A 16,445-nucleotide genomic window follows, 5' to 3' on the forward strand; every position below is an offset into this window, starting at 1 on the left:
GCCGCACTGTTTATGTTGAAGACATGCTCCAATTTCGGGCAGTTTGTATTTGGTGGGCGAAACTCCGAGGGTGGAAGCAGACGAGGAGGAGACTGGGAGAGAGAGAGAGAGAGAGAGAGAGAGAGAGAGAGAGAGAGAGAGAGAGAGAGAGAGAGAGAGAGAGAGAGGGGGGGGGGGTCAGCGTTTGTCGAGTTTGTAAGTACTGTACCATTGTCCTTTCTTTTCCATTTTCTTTCATTTCTTGCCATTTTTTAATGTGCTCCTTGTCATCTCTGGGGATTGCCGTCTTTCCTACACTTCCTGTCGTTGTTTCTTTTTATTTTCTACTATGTAAGAAACTACAGGACATTTTCTTTTCCAGAAGTCTCTCTCTCTCTCTCTCTCTCTCTCTCTCTCTCTCTCTCTCTCTCTCTCTCTCTCTCTCTCTCTCTCTCTCTCTCTTGTTGTCGGGACAGATCTAGATACAGCTTCGAGCAGGCGCGCACCGGAGTGTTGGAAGCTGGAATGGTTCCCAGGAATTTTGTCCTCGACTGTTCTTCCCAGACAAACTGTTATCACAATAAGCTTGCACCCACCTCAGGCCTCACGCCATCAACAACCATTCCGTTCCTCTCTCACTTTGCCCGAACAAATAACCATCATAACATTTTCTACGACCTTTTCTTTTGCAAAGTTTACAACAAATTTTGGATAAAACTTCCTCTAATATTACAAGTTTGTCGTGGTAATTAATAAAGTTTATGGCTAAGATCCAATCTTTTGCACAGGGTCAGAAAGCTTACAAAAATTCGAGAGTTTGACCTCTGACCCCCAAACATAAGTGGGAATCTTCTCCACTGTATCATGTGAGGTTCTTCCTTGATATCTTAACTCTTCTCTGTTATCTTAATTCTTCCTGTGAGACATATCAATATCTTAGCACTTTCTTGATATGTTATCTCTCTCCCTGGCACCTTATCTATCCCTTGCATCGTCATCTCTCCCTCTCCCCTAGCTTCGTCATCTCTCCCTCCCCCTTGCATCGTCATCCCTCCCTCTCCCCTAGCTTCGTCATCCTTCCCCTGATATCTTAACTCCACGTTTCAACCCTGCATGATATCTGAACGTTTTCATGTAATCACAACTCCACAACTTACATCTTAATCCTTCATGATAGCATAGCTTCCCCTCACATCTCTATTTTCCTTCGATATCTTCATCCTTACCCTGGTAGCCTCCCAAAGCGTTGTTCTCTATCTACATTTGTTCGATAATCTAGACATATTATGTTTAGTCAGACCATCAGAGTCAAGGCTGTAGATAAAGACAAGTGTCTAAACATAGTAAGACTCCCGTCAGGGAGGTGTGCACAGTGTAGCCCAGGTCTGCCTGGGATCCGGATCTGTTGTGACAACACATTTTACGAGCGGTGCAAAATTTTCCAACACAAATAGTCTCTTTATGTTGGCTTCGGAGGCATCACTGTCATCAGCACCTGTTGTGGAGTAGGGTAGGGTTTGTAAAGTGGTTGTGGAAGGGTAGTAGATCCGAAGTGGCGACACCCACAACCTGGTATCGAAGTGACTGACTCCAAAGAGCCCAGGATGGTGAATGGTATGGTGGATCATTTATGGTAGTGGTGACTTCGCAGATCTAAGATCACTTCTGTGCAGCGTGGCTGTACACTGGTGATGTAATGGTTGTTTAATGGTAAAATTAATGAGGACATGACTTTGAATAGGTCTGTTTTCACTATTTTGTCCTTAATTCTTCCATCTTTATCATCCATAATCAAATGAGGATAATCAATTTACTTCGTAGCGTTATGAAAGGTAACTTCATTACCCCATGAGTTAAGACAGACCAGTAATGTTAACAGCATTAGTAGAAGTAAAGGTTGTTAGAATGTTGAACATGAACGACCCTTGACCACGATGGTACGACCCTTGAGCGGTGGAACGATCCTTGAGTTCGACAGTATCATCACTGGACATCATAGCATGCCTTCCGATATGACCCTTAAGGGTCAGGTCAAAAGCCAAGCCAGCATGCCTATGGTACATATCGAGGTCGTGCAATATAACTTTAGAATTTTCTTTAATTTCACAATACTGAAATCGGAAAAAATAGAAATAAAACGGCATAACAAACCTTATCAACATCAAATCACAGTAGACACATCAAAAACAGATTTTCAACATGGCCATCTGCGTCCACCACGCTTCAAGGGGATTTAGTGGGATTTAGCCACTACGTCAGAGCCAAACAAATATTCAAGGAGAGAAAAAAGAAAATAGCTGACACGGGCGGTTGTACCAGACGGGTTATAACCCTTGTGATGTTGTTATATCTACTGTACAGAGCTGTAGTGTTGCTAGTACACTGGTAGACGAGTTACCTTGTGTTGTGTGTGAGATGGAGAGATTGTATGTCGTGGACTGATAGCCAGGAGCCTAGTACGTGTGGATCAGGCACAAAGGACAGTAAGCTATCTGGACAAAGGAGTGACACTTGACAGGCACAAAAATGCTGGCTCAGTGCGCAGCCGTGACGAAGGCTCCCGGTACCCAGGCGGGTAGCGCCGGTAATATACCTCCCTGCTCGCTGCCCTACACCTACTGCCTTCAACACAGTGTGAGAGAGAGAGAGAGAGAGAGAGAGAGAGAGAGAGAGAGAGAGAGAGAGAGAGAGAGAGAGAGAGAGAGAGAGAGAGAGAGAGAGAGAGCCGTGCCTCTAGACCTGCCATCCGTCGTCAATCCGTGTATCCTGTAAATCACATTTAGTTCACGGTCATTACACGGTCTTTCTTGTGCCAGTGGTGATGTTCTCCCGCTTCCCCCCCCCCCTCTCTCTCACACACACACACACACACACACACACACACACATACCCTCACAGTAAACACCGCCCCCTACAATAAACCATACAAGGTACAATCCAGCTGCCCCAAACCTGGCTCCTACCCCATATGTATATATATCATACCACAACACAAATTACCCCTACCCCCTTTCCCCCCCCCTTTATCCCTTTATTTTTCCCCCCCCATTTAAAACCCTTTTCCTTCCCTCCCCCCGTACCCTAATTTTTTCCCTCCCCCCTTTTCCCCCCCCCATTTATCCCCCAAAACCTCCCCCCCCCACCTTCCCCCAAAAATCCTCCCCTCCCCCCCCTTCACCCCCCACCCCCCCCCCCCCCCCTTTACCTCCCCCCCTTTCCCTCCACCACTCCTTCCCCCTAAAAAAAAAAAAAAAAAAAAAAAACCCCCCCCCCCCATCCTCCCCAATCCTTTCCCCCAAACCTTATCCCTCCCCCTCCCCCTCCCCTTTTTCCCCCCCCTCCTTCTCCCTCCCCCCTCTCTATCCCCCACCCACCTTCCCTCCACCACCTCTATCCCTCACACCATCCTTCCCTCCACCCCTCATATCCCTCCACCCACCTTTCCCTCCCCACCTTAATCCTCCACCCACCCTTTCCCTCCCCCACTCTCTATCCCTCCACCCACCTTCCCTCCCCCACTCTCTATCCCTCCACCCATCCTCCCTCCCCCACTCTCTATCCCTCCACCCATCCCTTTCCCTCCACCACTCTCTATCCCCCCAAACCATCCTTCCCTCCACCCTCTCTATCCCTCCCCCCCATCCTTCCCTCCCCCACTCCTAATCCCTCCCCCCCTCCTTCCCTCCCCACTCTCTATCCCTCACCCATCCTTCCCTCCCCCACTCTCTATCCCTCCACCCATCCTTCCCTCCACCACTCTCTATCCCTCCACCCATCCTTCCCTCCACCACTCTCTATCCCTCCACCCATCCTTCCCTCCACCACTCTCTATCCCTCCACCCATCCTTCCCTCCACCACTCTCTATCCCTCCACCCATCCTTCCCTCCACCACTCTCTATCCCTCCACCCATCCTTCCCTCCACCACTCTCTATCCCTCCACCCATCCTTCCCTCCACCACTCTCTATCCCTCCACCCATCCTTCCCTCCACCACTCTCTATCCCTCCACCCATCCTTCCCTCCACCACTCTCTATCCCTCCACCCATCCTTCCCTCCACCACTCTCTATCCCTCCACCCATCCTTCCCTCCACCACTCTCTATCCCTCCACCCATCCTTCCCTCCACCACTCTCTATCCCTCCACCCATCCTTCCCTCCACCACTCTCTATCCCTCCACCCATCCTTCCCTCCACCACTCTCTATCCCTCCACCCATCCTTCCCTCCACCACTCTCTATCCCTCCACCCATCCTTCCCTCCCCCACTCTCTATCCCTCCACCCATCCTTCCCTCCCCCACTCTCTATCCCTCCACCCATCCTTCCCTCCACCACTCTCTATCCCTCCACCCATCCTTCCCTCCACCACTCTCTATCCCTCCACCCATCCTTCCCTCCACCACTCTCTATCCCTCCACCCATCCTTCCCTCCCCCACTCTCTATCCCTCCACCCATCCTTCCCTCCCCCACTCTCTATCCCTCCACCCATCCTTCCCTCCCCCACTCTCTATCCCTCCACCCATCCTTCCCTCCCCCACTCTCTATCCCTCCACCCATCCTTCCCTCCCCCACTCTCTATCCCTCCACCCATCCTTCCCTCCACCACTCTCTATCCCTCCACCCATCCTTCCCTCCACCACTCTCTATCCCTCCACCCATCCTTCCCTCCCCCACTCTCTATCCCTCCACCCATCCTTCCCTCCACCACTCTCTATCCCTCCACCCATCCTTCCCCCCACCCTCTCTATCCTCCCCTCCCCCCCATCCTTCCCTCCCCTCTCCTATCCCCCCACCCTCCTTCCCTCACCCTCTCTATCCCTCCCCCTCCTTCCCTCCCCTCTCATCCCCCCCACCCTCCTTCCCCCCCTCTCTATCCCTCACCCTCCTTCCCCACCTCTCTATCCCCACCCCTTCCCCACCCTCTCCTATCCCCCCACCTCCTTCCCCACCCTCTATCCCTCACCCTCTTCCCTCACCCCTCTATCCCCCCCCTCCTTCCTCCCCTCCTTCCTCCCCTCCTTCCCTCACCCTTCTATCCCCCCACCTCCTTCCCTCCCCCTCCTATCCCCCACCCTCCTTCCCTCACCCTCTTATCCTCACCTCCTTCCTCCCCTTCTATCCCCACCCTCCTCCCCACCCTCTCTATCCTCACCTCCTTCCTCACCTCTCTATCCCTCACCCTCCTTCCTCCCCTCTCTATCCTCACCCTCCTCCTCACCTCTCTATCCTCACCCTCTTCCCTCACCCTCTCTATCCTCACCCTCCTTCCCTCACCCTCTCTTCCTCACCCTCCTTCCTCACCCTCCTATCCCTCACCCTCCTTCCCTCACCCTCTCATCCCTCACCTCCTTCCCTCCCCTTCTATCCCTCACCCTCTTCCCTCACCCTCTCTATCCTCACCTCCTTCCCCCCCCCCCCCCTCACCCCTCCTATCCCCACCCTCCTTCCCTCACCCTCTCTATCCCTCACCTCCTTCCCTCACCCTCTCTATCCTCCCCCTCCTTCCCCACCCTCTTATCCTCCCCTCCATCCCTCCCCTCTCTATCCCTCACCCTCCTTCCCCACCTCTCTATCCCTCACCCTCCTTCCCCACCCTCTCTATCCTCACCTCCCCCTCACCCTCTCTATCCCCACCCTCCTTCCCTCACCTCTCTATCCCTCCCCCCTTCCCTCACCCTCTCTTCCCCACCCTCTCCCTCCCCCTCCACCCACCCTCTTCCCTCCCCTCTCTACCCCCCTCCTTCCCTCCCCCTCCTACCCCACCTCCTTCCCTCACCCTCTCTATCCCTCACCTCCTTCCCTCCCCTCTCTACCCACCCCCCTTTCCCTCCCTCCACCCCCCCCCCCCCCCCCCCCCCCCCCCCCCCCCCCCCCCCCCCCCCCCCCCCCCCCCCCCCCCCCCCCCACCCCCCCTTCCCCACCTCCTACCCCTCACCCCTTCCCTCCCCCCCTCTATCCCCCCACCTTCCCTTCCCTCCCCTCTCATCCCCCCACCCCCCTTCCTCCCCCCTCCTACCCCTCCCCCCCTCCTTCCCCCCCCTCTTCCCCCCACCCTCCTTCCCTCCCCCCTCTATCCCTCACCCTCCCTACCCCTCCCCCCCTCTTTTCACTATAGAAATCTCACAAGACCCCAAGGGTTTTTCTCTCCCCCCATCCCCCCTATACCTCCAGGAATACACATATACAAAACGTATGTATACTGTTACATAGGGGAAATGGACATGCTAAAACCAAAACACACACCACACACACACCACAACACAACAACCCCCATAACCAACTGGGGAGCGCACCCTTTTTACACCTTTTTCTGTACAATTTGGGCGTACTAAAAGGGTAAAGGAAAAGGACTAAAGGAGCACATGGGCGAAGGGGTGGATTATAGGGAGAACAGAGGAGAGGGGGAGGAACAGTCTAGGGTAATTAGGACACCAGTGTAAATGGTCGAACAGACTTAAAAGGGAATGTGTACCAAGTGGAAGTTTTTGCGGGGAGAGGGGAGGGATGTCCAGGGATAGAGGGAGGGAATGGGGGTGAGTGCTGGGAAGAGGAACGATGGAAGGGTGATGGAGAAGTGATAAGACAGGAGGTTGGTGAAGGAGAGGGGTTTTTATTATATATTTATATATAATTATATTATTTTTATTTTTATATATTATATATTGAAAACGAGTGGTCGGCACTGTAGGTATGAGTGTGGAGCCCATTGCATGACTTCAGTGCTAGTTAATCGTAATCGAGGTTCCTTATGTTACGTACCTGTAACTGACGCTTTGATCTGTCATGATGAACTGCATGACAGAAGCAGCAGCATGGACACATTCAAACTACAGTTGGCTGTAAGTCTGTATGAACAACATCCTTCAATCTACAGAAACTGATAATGATGCCATCTAGAACCGAATATAACTCTGGTCTGTAAATGTGGGTAGAAATCACGGAGTCATTTGGTGATCTTTTTTTAGTGAGAAGTTGTTGTGACCAGCGAGGGTTATGAGGACATACTCATATGATAGCTTGGTTGTTTACGCTGTCTTCCAAGGCGTGTCAAAGCACTTCGCACGAAATTCATTTAATGACGTGTAGTGTTTCAAACGCTGGAATTCAAAATAAAACGTTGTAAAGTTAGAACAAATTTCATAAGCTTTGATGACTAAAGTAGTCATAAGATTTCTCTTAAAGATGTCTGAAATAAATGAGGAAAACTTGGTAGTCAAGTGTGTGAATGTAGATTTCCTATATACTGAGGTAGAACATGAAACATATAGTCACCAAAGATAATGAATAGTTTTCGAATTCCGAAATGAAATAGATATATGCATGCGTAAACATACAACACCTGTAGATAAACAGATCTCGGTGAAGGATCTCTTTCTTTCTCACAGAAATGATAACAGAGCAAGGAACGCTGACGTCAGGACTTGATGAGAACGAGAGGCTAAGAAACAAGCATGGGAGGCGGGTTGTGTGCTGCTATAGCATTCAAAAAACCGCCACAGCGAGAATGTCACTTCCACTCGTAGTTGATTCACAGGGCAATGGGGTGGCTGGAAGGGTTAATAGTACGTGAACTGGGAATGGTACAGGTTAAATGGATGGAAAGGTGTCGTTACGTGTGAGGGGGACGGGTCTGTTAGTGGGAGGGAAGTGGTCTGTTGGTGGGAGAGAAAGGGTCTGTTACTGGGAGGGAAAGGGTCTATTACTGGGAGGGAAAGGGTCTGTTACTGGGAGGGGAAAGGTTCTGTTAGTGGGAGGGAAGCGTTCTAAACCTGGTTACCGTTCCCATACCCTCAGGTTGAACCACTTTATCCTTCATAAACCCTCATGCTAAACTTTACACAGTCTTATATAAACCAAAGTATTTCACAGTTCTTCCAGCATTCAACATATTTGAAAAGTCGTACAGCTATGTCTGGGTTTATATACTTTCATATACATACATTTACATCTTTATTCTACTTATACATTTCAAATATTTTTCTACATTATCTTATTATCAAATGAATTATCTAACAGTTGATCTAGTCCACTGAACACTCCTCTTAATTTCTCCCCTTGTTCTCTAACACATATTCATCTTTCTGTGTCTAAGAATGTTACAACCTCCAACGTCTGTCCCTCCAACATCACCAAACCCGTCATCTCCACCATTATAACTCTCACATTGACTTTCTTCATCACCTTCTCCATCATGATCTTCCCCTCAACTTCTCCATCATCTCTCTCCTCGTGTCTCCAACATCCCATTACCTCAATCTATCCCTGGAAACGATTAGTTGAGATGATTGGGTTAGAGAAGCGTACCCTAATCCCCTCCATGATTAACTGTAGCAGTAAGGATCCCGCCAACAAAATTCATTTTCTTCGACACTGACGTTAAGAAGCCTAATTCAGATGGAGGATCAAAACTTCAAATTCAAAATGTGGAACAAAACTCCAAGTTTATCCATCAAAAAAATCTATTTACTTGAGGCAATGTTCAGATATACACAGCAGAGAAATATGGGGGGTTAAAAAAGAGACACAGACGTAGGCTCTGCCACTGCTCGGCTGCCGGAGGTAAATTCGTTGTGAAACAGACGAACAATCCAGCATACAGAGGGTGAGACAGGTAAGCACAGGCAGAGGCACAGCTGGGCTGCCGGAGGTAACTCCACTGTGAAACAGACCAGCAATCGAAACAGAGAAACAATCCCCCCACACAGGGGGCGCCCTCGGCAAGTGGAGAGGATTAGCATGTGAATGTGTCTCATGTTGACAGTAATGAATGCAAAGACTGAGCTGAAGTGCTCACGTGAGAGTCCAGAGGCTGTTTCCAGGCAAGTTATGTTCCAGCCTCACTATCCAGACCTTTTTGGCTGCCCCACTGGCCCTCAAGAGTCGGTTTTTCCGGTCTCTTGCTGTAGTTTCTCTTTTCTCCGTTCCATAAACCTGGAAGTTTATTTCTTCCTTTGTGTATTTCCGAATGAAATCTTCCTCGTCTTTTGGAAAACCTATGAAATAGAATAAGAAATCTTTCCTGATGATGGGCAAGTCTTCTATATTTTTCTCCAAGGCGCGTCAGTCTAGATTCGTAACTTTTCCTCTGCATATTTCCAAAAATGTTTCCTTTCCACACTCCTACAATCCACCATCTAAAGATGTAGTTCATGTAGTGTGATACAAAGCAAGTAGATTTCTGTCAGAGCCAGAGGAAAACTATTGCCGTACCTGCCAGTGATTTACTACACCCTTTTCCAGGTTCTCAGGCAGTTGCTCTGGATTGCTGCAAGGTCCTGGTATGTGGGTGAGTCAGGAGTGTTGTAAGATCCAGATTTGTGGGCATGAAATACTGGAAACCCTAGAGTACTGGAAGTCTTGGAATGTGGATATGGAGTACTGGAACGTCTAGATTTTGTGTCTGAAATGCTAGAGGCGTCCTGGTTTGTAAGTCTAAAGAAATGGAAAGTCCTGGAGAGTGAGTCTGTAGTACTGGAAGCTCTGGAGTGTAGATGTACACTGCTGAAATCTCTTTGGGTGCTGACTCGGAGTACTGGAATTCCTGGTTTGTGAGTCTGGAGTGTAGAAGAGTCTTGAGGTGTACGTCTGGAGTGCTGGAAGTCCCGAGATGTGGACCTGGAACGCCAGGAAGACCAGAGGAGGACACAGCTGTCTGGTACTGATCACCATCAAGGAAACACACATGGGACCGACCCGGGGACGCAACCTGGTCAGAGTTTTATACCAACTTCCACACCTCTTACTTTCCTTTATTCCATTGTTATCTGTTGTATCTTCCTTCCTTCACCTTATTCCAGTTTCATATCGTAGTCTTCCTCTATGTTTACTTGTTTCTATCATGTATTCTTCCTCGTCTTCCTCAAGATGCTCTTCTTCCTTTCTTCCTCCTCCTCACACTTTCCTCCTTTGATGTGTTCTTCCCTTCTACTCCTCCCTATCCCCCTTCTCCTTCCCCTCCTCGCCCTTCTCCTCTATCTTTCCCTTTTCATTTATGTACCACCTCCTCCTTCTCCTCCTCCTCTTGCTCCTCCTCTACCTCCTGGTCCTCCTCTTCCTCCTCCTGCTCCTCCTCTTCCTCCTCCTGCTCCTCCTCCTGCTCCTCATCCTGCTCCTGCTCCTCTTTCTTCACTCTCTTTCGTCATCTAGACAGAGACTTCAAAACAAATGTATTTTCAACTTCATTAAATGATTCCTACTCAGAGAATGTTTGATAACTAACGACGCATTTTGCAATTCAAATCTATATTTAATGTTGATAATTCATGTTATCTAATTAAACCAGAAATCCACCATCACTTTGTGAATCAATTCGGTTCTCTGTTTTGATTCAACGAAATACAAACGTATATCTTTCTTCATTTGATCAATAAACAAAATAACTGTATAACACAGGCAGTACACAACCCAACTTCGATTTGATGAAAATTTCCCAACATCTCAATCATTTTGTTTAGCCCTTGAGCACGACGGTACCTCCCCTGGGGTATGACGGCCTGAGCTTTGACATGACTGCTAACAGTCAGGTCAAAGGTCAGGTCATCATACCTAAGGGTCGTGCAGTCGCCAACAACGGCATCAACGGCAAGATTCATTTACAATGGTGTAAACAGAGGTGTTTACACTAATGTAAATAGAGGCGTATTTGGCTGCGAGATCCATTGACATTTGTAAAATTTTGTTGATAGAATTTTTTTTTTAAAATGTGTTTACTAAGTAATAAATAAATTGTGTCATTGTATAACAGAATTGCTTTGAATTTTCATAGAAAAAAGATCAGAGCACATTCACCCTCTCTCTCTCTCTCTCTCTCTCTCTCTCTCTCTCTCTCTCTCTCTCTCTCTCTCTCTCTCTCTCTCTCTCTCTCTCTCTCTCTCTCTCTCTCTCTCGTCACCACACACATATAATTACTTCACCAAGATTTTCCTCGCCCGAAAAGCATGACCCGCCGTCTCGTCCTGCTGGTGTGAGTGTGTCGGACTTTAAGGTCATCCCAGGAGAGCCTGGACACGCAAGGTCATAAGTGTGTGTTCAAGCATGCACTCCCTCCCTCCCTCCCTCCCTCCCTCTTCTGAGAAGTAATATGAACAAACTCTTCTCTCTCATTAAGTGAGGAGAATGGCTCATCCTCCGTTGCCAATGATCCAGACATTTCATATAAAAGATTTATAGAGTTCGTTGATCGATCATATTAATCATTTATCTGTGTTTGTGTTCCCTGAGGAGCACCACAGCTGCTGCCACCACTTGTCTCGTGCTATACATACGTCTGCTGCAGAGCACACATGTAGTCTGTCATGCCCAGGTTCGTAGGCCCGCCCCTCCCTTGCGCAGGGACATATAATCAGGAATCACTTTTGCACACAACTGTGTCTCTTTGTATGACCTTGTGCGTTTTATTTCCATTGACAACTGGTTGAAGCTTCTGTGTACAACAGAGCGATTCCAACGGTCGGGTTCGAGCGACCATCTGTTAACAGGAGTCGCAGGCCGCGAGCAGTGCTGTTCCCTTTAAACCACTAGGGTGTGTTTCACTCCCACCCTCCCCCTCCCACTCCAACCCCCATGCCTCCTGTCCCACCTCCACCCGTCACCCCTTCTCTCTCCCTCCTCCCTCCCATCTATCGACCTTACCTTCCCACTCACCCTCTCACCCCCCCCCTCCTTTCCAGTATCTCCATCCCTTTCCATTCCCTCCCCCCTCCCCCCCCTCCCCCTTTTCCTTTCTACCCCACTCGTCTTATTCTTTTCTTTCCTCCTTTGACATCTTACTTCTACCTTTTCTCCTCTTCCATCTCACCACCCGTCTGTTTTCCATCCCATCTCCCTCCTCTCCCTCTCTTACCCCTTCTCCTACACTCTCCCTTGCCTCTCTCTTTCCCCCCTCCCACTTCCACTTCCCCCACCAACTTCCCCCACTGTTCGCTCCCTCCTTCCCTCTCTCTACTTCATCTTTATTAACTTTTCCTTTCATCTTGCCTCTCTTACTATGAAATATTCGGTTGTTCTTTAGTTTCTATATGTAGAATATATTTGGCGAAAGGAATAACGATTATCTTACATTATATTGTGTTAAGAAAATGAAAATATACGCAAAGTCTGTCTATCCATCTATCAATCTATCTATCAATCTGTCTACCTGTCTATCTATCTATCTATCCATCAAGCTAACTATCAGTTGAGCAGCAAGTAAACAAGCGAAAGACAATATCATGATCAGAGTGATAGAATAATGAACCACTATTTCATCATTAAACATAAAGTGCTTCAACAATGAACACCCCAGCGTCAGGGTGGCTGCCTACACACACACACACACACACACACACAGTACAGAGCAGGCCTGAGCCGGGTGCAGGGTACGAGTGGAAGGTTGTGTGGTCTTCGTGTGACACCTTCCACAGTGGTTGCTGATCACAGGCCGAGGCACTGGAGAATACCTTGAGACACTACCTGTCTACCTACCTACTATCCTACCAACTTACCTGTCTACCTACCTACCTACCCACCTACCTACCTACCCATCTACCTACCTAAGGATCCCAACGACGAGATCGTCTCACGCTGACGTGGTTAGCGCGTCACGCTCACCACACGTTTTGCTTGGTAAACAAGACTATGTTTCTCGTGTTGTGCTTCATATTTACCTTTATCATTTCCTACATTCATTATGTTTGATGAATATTTGCTGTATTTGTTCACATGAAGTGTTGCATAAATTCTTGGTGTATCTGATTATTATCAGTTCAGCATATTGTGGTATAAGTCGTGTTAGACTGAGTCATTATTTGTCATATTCTTCATACGGGTCCTGAATATCTATGTACCGTATCACACGACCACTACAGCAGGTGATCGTTACCATAACTTTTCGTTGTTAAGTTCATCATCTCATTATATCTAGATATCTTTATTTTCCGTTCAGCTCATCACTGTTACATATATCTATTTATATTCTTTTTTCTTCCTCTCTGTCATTACCTTCTACATATCTCCCTACCCCCCCCCCTTCACATAAACAATCCCCCCCCCACATGGCCTTTCCTACCGCCTTCATTCTGGCCCCCCCACTCCCCTTCCTCCACCCCTCACCACCTGGGTCACACACTTCAATCCCTTCATTCGCCCCTTCCCTTTCTACTGTAGTCCGACCAAGCCCCCCTTCCCCTCCCACTTCACCACACTTCATCTTCCTTACCGCCCTTTACTTCCTCTCCCTTGCCCTCCCATCTCCCAGTCCTGTACCTCCATATGGCCCTTCCCTTTCCCCTCTCCTCCCTCTGGCCACATAGCACCCCCCCCCCCTCTCCTACTCCCCTCACTCTCGGAAGGCGACCATTGCTACTTCCGCCTCGCTCCGCCAGAGGGCAGGTCATATTCTCACCCTCGCTGGATACATTAATTTGTGGTTCCAGACCTTTACATTATTTTCAATACTTCCGCCTCTCTCTCTCTCTCTCTCTCTCTCTCTCTCTCTCTCTCTCTCTCTCTCTCTCTCTCTCTCTCTCTCTCTCTCTCTCTCTCTCTCTCTCTCTCTCTCTCTCTCACTTATACCTTTATGTACATGCCGCATCATTGATATAAATGGGTTCTTCCCTGTGTGAATATACGTATTGCCAATGGTGCTGAAAGAGTCCTCACAGGGACGAGTATGCTCAAGTATCTTATCAGGTTTTCACCTTAAGATGTGCTCATATATGTATGTATACTTACATATACATCAATGTGTGCCTGTATGTGTGTGAGAGTATATTTTGTGTATGCATACATGTGTTTGTTTTCTATCCCTTCTCTGACAACATCCTCTCTGGCGGCACTCTCCCAGAATACTCTTTCAGGCACCAGTTCACAATATCCTCTCTCACAATACTCTCCCAAACACCACCATACAACATCCCCTCTCACAACCCTCTCCCAGGCGGCAGGTCACGTAGATAACATCAAGATACAACCAACGTTAGCGCTCTTATCTACAACACTACGAGATGCTAGCCGCTCCTGCTTCCCTTATTTATATATTGTGTTGTGTCGTCTTTAAACAGTGTAGGCAAAGATGGGCCGCGCGTGTGTGCCCGACACGTCTCATGGATTTCAAGAATAAAGTGAAACAGGAGAACGAGACATTTATTTTACATTTCACAATCTAGTTCATGATTCAAAACTTGTAGTGAGAAAAACTGAAGAAACGTTCAGAAATGTAGTTAAGTTCAACATTTACCGGTCTGCTACTAATGGTATATTTACAAATGAATAGACAAATGTTGTTACATTTCCACAGTTATTTTTGTTGTTGCTACGAAAATTGTTTAACCTTTTGCTACACTTCGTCATTTCTTTTTAAGTAAAGTGTAAAGTCTGGCATTCATATTTCTTAACTTTTCCCTCATGTGTAATTACTTCTGTGATTAATCATGTGTAATTACTTCTGTGATTAATCATGTGTAATTACTTCTGTGATTAATCATTTGTAGTGAGGAAGTTTGACACAGGTGAGGCAGCATATCTTGAACTTTCTCTAATGTCATATAACTTCTTGAATTTCTCTATACTGTTTGCATTAACCATGTGTCTGTGTGTGTGTGTGTGTGTGTGTGTGTGTGTCTGTGTGTGTGTGTGTGTGTGTGTGTGTGTCTGTGTGTGTGTGTGTGTAAAGATCATCGTACATTATTCCAGCGTCTACTTTCCTTTCCCTGTCATACATAATGCACATCTGGCCTCGTATTTCTCCTCCGTCCGCATAACAGTCAAATTCCATTCAGAGCAGCGCCCTCCTCGACCATTGTCGCCCAGCCAGGAGCAACAACCCACACAAACCTGTCCAGGAATTTATGTATTTCCCTGAAGCAGCCTCGCTCTTTGTACATAAAAAACGCCTTGCCAATTTATGCTGAAACGACCGATGGCGTTTTGTGACTCCCCCAAGCCGGCAGTGAGCGAACCAAGGTCCTCGAGTTACGAGTGCAGATGTTGACCACTATACCGCAATGCCATTTGGACAATATACATAAACATGGGGGAACTACAGTGGTGTAGACACGACTAAAACTCAACAGCTTATGTGCCACAACACACATGTGTATTTTCATGTTTTAGATTCAATGAAAATAGACAATGAGTCTTCCAGATCCTCACCAGATGTACTACCATATACCACAGACCCAGACTCCTACCCATGACCCTTGTTTGACCCACAAGCTTCTAAATGGATGATACACTCTCGCTATACAGCTCATACCATACCTGTTTACGTCCGTAAGGTCACCTAGTGCGTTGACCTTCCGTGACCTCTGACCTCAGCGCTCACCTGCCAAAGACAAGAAAAGAATGATAAGATCTCTGATTTAAGCATTTAGTATTCATAGTAAATTGTTTTTGTCTAATTGTAGATGAAAGAACACTTCCATGTAATAATAATCTGTCAGTTCATTTTAGATTCGGTCTCTCTCTGCGTTTCATTCATTGGTCGACTAAACTTTAACTTGCAGCAGAGTGAGACATCCCCACACCACACTGTGGTATATACCGTTACCGGGTCAGTATTTAAAGGTATTGTGTTGACTAATTCAAGAGGGATTCATTCAGTGTTTCATTCAAGTATGAGCTCTGCTTCAATGATCAATGACCATACGGTTAATGAAACTGCTTCACTTTGTCTCCCCAAATGAGCATATGTTCATCATTGTTGTTGTTATATGCCTCATCCATCTTGATTCTGGGAATAACATGTTATAGTATTATGATAACACTACCTGTTGTGTTAACCCTGTTCCCCTCATCAAAGCCTCTAAATCAAAGTTTTCTAACCAGATTTAATAGAGATTTACACGTAAGACACTTGGTTATAGTTTTCAAAATAAACTCCAGCATCCCTTCCCTTTGGCGCTGTAGTCTTGAGCCTGAGGGTGTGAAGAAATGCAAAGACGTAGCGTCCAAGATTTCCAACTTTCTCTGAGAGGAAATCCTCCAGAATCTTCAGCCAACCTGGAAAGAAACTTACCTATTCTTCCCTGAAGTTCAGATGAGGAAGACATCTTTTTAACAGTGAGGTGAGGGAGAGAATGACAGACCTCTCTCTCTCTCTCTCTCTCTCTCTCTCTCTCTCTCTCTCTCTCTCTCTCTCTCTCTCTCTCTCTCTCTCTCTCTCTCTCTCTCTCTCTCTCCACAAGCTTCGTAACACCCACGGGCCTGAACACACAAAGATAACACCATGGTAAGCCTGCAATAGCAGAGAACAATGTTTTCAATTACAAACAAACAGAATGTAAAACCTCTGCATGTTATCCCTGTTCATTGTTGCCACACTCCCTCAAAATCAAACAAAAAAAGAGAGAAATGGAAAAATTCTCCCCTTCCCAAAAATTTGAGGAATTCAAAGGTCAACACAGATATTCCAACCAAAATATGCAATAAAATTGAAAGGTTTTATACAGTTTTGCAGAGGTTCACAGATTGAAATGTTGGTCAGCAA

General features: G+C 47.3%; 1 protein-coding gene across 6 annotated transcripts in view; it reads right to left on the bottom strand.

The window, feature by feature from the left end:
- The window catches only part of LOC139765877 (uncharacterized), a 134,639-nt gene that overhangs the window by 88,712 nt on the left and 29,482 nt on the right, over window positions 1-16,445 (bottom strand). The window contains exon 1 of one of the 6 annotated variants that reach the window (XM_071693749.1): window positions 15,218-15,269. The exons of the other annotated variants lie outside the window; for them this stretch is intronic. The gene's annotated coding sequence lies outside the window, so the exon portion shown is untranslated. Of the gene's footprint in view, window positions 1-15,217; window positions 15,270-16,445 lie in introns of those variants that run through there. 6 annotated transcript variants of the gene reach the window in all.

The sequence above is a fragment of the Panulirus ornatus genome, chromosome 56 (genome assembly GCF_036320965.1).
Source record: "Panulirus ornatus isolate Po-2019 chromosome 56, ASM3632096v1, whole genome shotgun sequence".
NCBI classification, from domain to species: domain Eukaryota; kingdom Metazoa; phylum Arthropoda; class Malacostraca; order Decapoda; family Palinuridae; genus Panulirus; species Panulirus ornatus.